This window comes from Falco cherrug (assembly GCF_023634085.1).
Source record: "Falco cherrug isolate bFalChe1 chromosome W unlocalized genomic scaffold, bFalChe1.pri SUPER_W_unloc_1, whole genome shotgun sequence".
Classification (NCBI taxonomy): Eukaryota; Metazoa; Chordata; class Aves; order Falconiformes; family Falconidae; genus Falco; species Falco cherrug.
Window position 1 is genome coordinate 8290215 of NW_026599288.1, and position 6278 is coordinate 8296492.

Genomic DNA, 6278 nt, shown 5'->3' on the forward strand with positions numbered 1-6278 from the left:
TCCTGGTGGTCGTGGGGATGAAGGCTCTTTGTCTTCCTCACATCACGGACTTCACGTCTTCATGAGCCCCACCCCCTCCTTCCTTCTCAAGTTTCTTTTCGTAACCGTTAACCCTTCCTGATCGAATACTTGTGGCTGACCTTTGCATATTCCATGTAAATTTCCATTGTTCTTTCAAACTTTGATGAACAAACAGTTCACAGTTTATCACACCTCCACATTACCTCCATGACAAAAAAAAACTCGCCTCCCTCAGGCACTTCAGCTGTGGCACAGGGAATTCTGAGAGCTGAGAGAGATTAAAAAGACTGAAGAAAGTGCTTTTAGATAAATTTTCTAGCCTAGGACACATGACTGCAGAGTAACTGCACCACACTGGCAGAGAGAGCACAGCTAAGGACAGGGATAGAATATCCTAGTTTAACAGAAATTGGATATTTTTTTTTAATCTCTCCTTTACCCTAGATCTGAATTGGTTCTCCTACTCACAGTGTATTTATTCTGTCAGTATGGAAGTTATTTGCAGAGCCAGTTTTCAGCATAGCCTAGTTTTAAGTATAAAGCTCACAGCCTAGCAAAAAAGTCCTAAAAAACTTCAGTACCTCAGTTTTCATAACCACAGCCCAGCTTATCGGGGGAACCTCACATTTGTGCTGACATTACAGCTACAGCAACAGGACGAAGCCATACGGTAATTCAGGCTGGTCAGGACATGAGGGACCATCCAGTTCATGTCCCACCTGGTCTCTGGCAGTCTAAGGGGCCTACCTGCCCTACAGGGACACAAGGTGCTCGAAAATGATGGGGAGAGGCCTTCTCCCCTTGTGGGAAGGCCTGTAACGACACAGACTGCTAGGGCCATGGAGGGGCCACTCTCCATGGCAGAGGTGCCCAGCATTGCCATGCAGGGCCAGCCTCCCCCTGCTCCTCCTCTCCCCCAGACCCCAGCACTGGGCCACCCCACAGCCTGGCCTTGCCCTCAGCTAGCAGCACAAGCTGGGTAGCGAAGCAGGAGCCCCTGAAGCCACTGGCGAGCCCCAGAACAAGGCAGCAGCACGGGAGTGGGGCTGCAGGCCCCCTGAGCCACCCACCCAGCCCCAGAGAGCCCACACGGCCTACTCTGTGGGTCTGTCACTGCCACCTGAGAAGGGAGTCTCACTGGCGAGCCCCGGGGCCGATCCCCTGCCCCACAGCACCTTCGAGGACACATACCTTCCCCTCACCATACTGAAAAGGACAGAAGGCTACAACTACCTTCCCCCCCCTCCCCCCCCCCCCGACAAGGAATGGTACCGCCTCCTTCCGCCAGTTTACAATGGGTAGGTGGACTGGTCCATTCTCTGCTGAGGGAGTCTTCGAGCTCAACGGGCCACCCTTCCCCGTGAGGCGGATGGTTCCGCCCGCCCGTGGGCGCCCGAAGAAGGCGGACGGGCCCATCGGACCAGAAGGGAAACTCCCCTCCCCGCCACTAACCTGCCGCCGGCCGCCCCGCCGGCCCACCCCGTGGAGTCCTCGCAGAGCCGGGGCTGCCCGGCCCAGCGCGGAGACCCGCCTTGCCGCCAGCACGGTAGCCACAGCCGCGGCCGTTCCCAGCCCTCAAGGGTTGGTATCCCCCGCCGGTGCCCGGCAGTCGCCGACAGGCAGCACAGCGTGCAGCCCAAGCCGGCTCTGAGGGGTCAAGGGCCATCAGCCAGGAGAGTGGGAAACGCCGAAGGCCGTGCGCCCGCTCCCCCCCACCCCACCCCGCGGCTGCGCCTTGAGGGGACTTAGGGCAGGGGGTACAGCCGCTGCGTGTCCCAGCGGACACAGTCCTCTGTGGGACGTGTTGGAGCTCAGCTTCCTACTGCAGCTCTGTTGGAAACCTGTGTTATAAACGATAACAATTAAAACAATTTTATTTTGGGTTCAATCAATTTAGGTTGAGAAACAATAAGCAAAAACAGCGCTGGGTGCGCGGAGAACTCCCATAGCTCCACCACACGCACACCTGAGTCCTAAAAGCAGTGTCTTTTATGCCCGGATCTTGACCAGTCTCTTCTCACCAGATGTTCGTCCTGCCCTTTCCCCACTGGGCCGTTAGGGTACGCCTTCTCCTCCTATTGGCTCTCCTTTGGCGCGCTTTTTCAAATCTCAAGGTCTTTGTCTCCTTCGGCGGGCCTTCTCGTGGTTTCGCTTTCCTTATCTCCTTCGGTGGGCTTTTCCAGGCAGCGATTGCCTCAGGGGAAGCCATCACATTGTCTTAAAGGAGAACCACATATGCCCACTCACCGCAACCGCGATACAGGTCCCAGATTTACACAGGGTACAACAATTACACTTATCACAGTACATTCTATTTTTGACATGAATCATGACTGCATTTATCACAAGGTGCCTCCTACCATAGTCAAGGGCAAGACTGGGTTGGCCTCGGTGTTTGCCACCAAGAAGAATCTTGAGCTCCGCTGTTGGCTGCAACCCAGTAGGCGTTGAGCAGTGGGAACATATGCCATGCCAGACCTTGATGTGAGGAATGGCCCCCGCTGTTATAAGAGGGTCATCCAGGAAGGAAGAACATAAGGTGGCCCATAGAGGCACTGATTTGGAAATTGGAAACTGCCTGGCCGACCATGAGGCCAGACGAGTAACAGAGGAGGTAGGAAAGGAGGAATTATCCTTAATACCAGACGGTAAAATCCAAACTGTAAGTACAGATCAAGAGCCAAACTATTCTAAAGAAAACTTAAAGGTAATCCAGGACATGAATGATAAAATAAATAAGTGGATTTATTTGAGGGATGGTCGTATAGTGGTACCATCCAATTTAATATGGACCACAGCCCTAACAGAACATAATAAGACTCATTGGGGAGCTGATACTTTATATAAAAGTCTAAATCAGAAACTGATAGGGCGAAACTTGTATACTGTAATAAAACAGGTGACTCAGCAATGTGAAATGTGCTTGAAAATTAGCCAGGGCAACAGTGGCAAGTTGATTTTTCCAAACTCCCAAGAAAAAGGGGGTACCGATATTTATTAAATGAATGGACACCCCAACGTATCATACAGTATTATGGACCTGCAACTTGATAAACTCATTAGTGGTGTTCGAGAACCTATCTACAATCTGAATCGTATCATTCATCTACAGGCTGTCTTGGAAATGATTACTAACAGACCAAGCAACTCAAATACGAAATGCAATTTATCAACACAAGATGATTCTCGATTACCTGCTAGCCGAAGAAGGTGGTGTTTGTGGTAAATTAAATGTTTCCAATTGTTGTTTGAAAATTGATGACAATGGTGAGGTAGTTAAACAAATCACATCAGAGATAGGGAAGTTAGCCCATGTTCCTGTCCAAAGTTGGAAAGACTGGAACATTGACTTGTTTTCCTGGCTTCCCAGGAGCCCCTGGGTAAAACGAATCCTATTTTATTTGTTATGTGGATTAGCCACCTTATTGTTTTTGTCATGTGCTGTTCCATGTTTTATAAGATTAATTCAACATGTTATAACTAACATGCAACTTGCTACTATGGTTTCACCCAATGGCGTTAAACAAATTCGAGTAGTACACCGAAGTGTACAATCGACAATACAGATTATATAGTTAACACAATAACAATTTAATAGCCAACAAGAATTTGGGAACAATTAACTCTTAACAATTCAGATAACAATGTAGGCTGAGTAAGAATAAAAATAGAATAGCAGCAAAAACAACCGCCAGGAACGCATAGATGAGGATATGGTAACGCCTTTTATACTTTTCCACTTCCGCCATAAGTTCTTGACGTGTGACAACAGAAAAACGCACCCTCTGCCTAAACAGCAACAGGAAGAAAAAAAAGTTTTGATCCCCTTTCTAATGAACCATATAGGTTAAACATTTTGAGAACACTCACCTTACAGAATGTTCAGAGGGGGAAATGTGCACTCTAGACCCTTCTTCCCTGGCAGGTGACGTGGTGGTCTGGTGGTGAGAAAACATTACATTGAAAACATGGACCTATTGTTTGACCATAGTGCCATAAATGTTACCATTAACAGACTTACTGGAGTGCTAAGCTCGGGAAATGGGTCTGGGACTTCATCTGGACACGCAGTAGCCATTTTTTTTATCACACGAATGATCCGTGTATGCCTTTGAACATGCGCATGCGCAATTTTAAAGCCCCACAGAATGTGTTGGAAAAATCTGGAAAGACCACGCATGCGAAATCCCTATAGTCTAGCCATGATAGTGACGCATGTAAAAAAAAGGGAATGTGTTAAGAAACTATAGTGTTTATAGTTCATTTAAATAATATTGATTTTTATTATTACTTAAGTGAAACGTATAGCTATAAGTGTTGGTTTTAGGTTTTGGTTTTGTAGGTTATTATTATATGTATTACCCAACCCTTTGGATTTATTTTGAAAACCGTGTGTTTGATGCAAAGTAACTTCAACGAACCATTTGACAACCAGTAAACAACAAATAACCATTTATTAACAAACATGAACTAGAAATTGAATAACAGAACAACAGTCCAGCAAAGTCTCATGTAACGTGAAAACAGACTTCTTCACTCGTGAATCCAGCACAGTCCTGAATAATGTTGGGGTGGTAACTCCATCTGTTCCCTCCATGATAGTCCGTGCCTGGTCCTTGGTATTTCTCTTCATGAAGTGACGAAGATGAACAGAAACGAATAACAAGTCACATGGTAATTTTGCTGGAGATCAACATTTTCCTTTTCTTTATAGAACAGTCTCTTGCACTCTCCTTTGATATCCCACGAGTTCCACTATTTGGGATGAATTGCGAGGAGGAGATCGCACTCTTCTGTACTGGCGTGACCAAAAGCACTCACAGAAACACATACTGATGGTTACTGTAGTCACGATAATGCAAAGGCTGAACAGCAAAACCGTGCAGAGTGTGTAATCTCCTGCTCCCATCTTTTCAAATGGTAAAGATTGTTTATGGCGAGACAAACAAATTGGTCCGTGGCCCTCCTGGTCGAGGTTCAGGCTAACACCCTGACCAAAACTGCACAATGAAAAACGCATGCGCAGCCACAAATTGGACCCAACCTTAAAGGGGCATGAAAATTTAAATGCCCACCTCCTGGCTCTTCATTCTTAGCGACAATTAAACAAGTATTGGGAACAAGGGCCAGAGGATTAGATCAACCAGTCCACTCCTTTAAACCTGGTAACTATGTGTATATAAAGACTTTTTTTCAGGAAAAACTTTGGAAGAAAAGCGGGAAGGACCACTGCTGCATTCACATTGAGTTACATACACAAATGTAACTCAAGATGTGGAACATGATCTGGACCTATAAGGTAAAATTGAAAAGGAAACAGAATCAATTCAAGAAGATATGTCAGAAGATTGGCTGGGGAAAATTTTTAAGAAATTGGGATGGAATCTAAGCTCTTGGATACAATTGCAACGAGCGAGGGAAAGCAAGCAGCCGACTCAATATGAGTGATAAAGCAAGCTTCGATTTATTACGGCACGATTATGTCTTATATACAGTTCCAGTTAATTATGCCTACAAATCATCTGCTGATTGGCTAAGCTCTAAAGGGTTACATTTTCATACGTCCTCCTACTTGCGGTTTCTGCGGATAGCTAGCTACATATTTTTTTTTCCTCTCTTGTCTACGCGAATTCCTCAGTGTTATTTACAACATTAGGCACAAGGTCAGTGTTTTTCTCAGCTTCCTTATCAGCATGCCTCAGCATAGCTGCAAGGCCTGCTTCAGCTAACTTACGCTAACTTTGTTTCACAAAGATCTTTAAGGGAGTCATGGCCATGATCACACAGCCATTCTGCAACAATTCCCCCTTTTTCTCTTTGCGCAAGCAAAACTTGTGCAGTTACACGCTCGAGTAATTTTTTAATACAAGAGAGAGCACAGCTTAAACATATGAGTGCAATGATAACAATTATTACTATAAGCAACACACTTTACAACAGCCCTTTCAAACTACCAGAAGACCGCCCTAATAATAGAGCACCATAGCTTTGTCCATTAATTATCAGAGGTCCTCGGACATGAGTTGTGATTTTTTTGTGGTCGGTTGTCAATTAATGTTGTATCTACTGCTGTTGCCAGGTCCAGGCCGAGGCTCCCTTGGGTGGCGGGTTGTAACACGGTGTCTGCCGATAAGAGTTGGTCATGTCTCCTGGAGGGGGTGTCGTGAAGGTGACAGGAGTCGCGATTGGGGTCGACGCGCTGCGGCTCCTCGCGCTCGGTTTCCCGTTTCCTGTCTGCCGACAGACGTTGGTGCTGT

General features: G+C 46.5%; 1 long non-coding RNA gene across 1 annotated transcript; it reads right to left on the reverse strand.

Annotated features, from left to right (window-relative positions):
* Positions 1–1870: 1870 nt before the first annotated feature.
* On the reverse strand, positions 1871–4563 carry LOC114015606 (uncharacterized). Its single transcript, XR_008730446.1, has 3 exons — positions 4483–4563; positions 3892–4431; positions 1871–3810 (listed from the first exon to the last, which is right to left on the reverse strand). It is a non-coding gene; the product is annotated as an uncharacterized LOC114015606 (long non-coding RNA).
* Positions 4564–6278: the final 1715 nt, after the last annotated feature.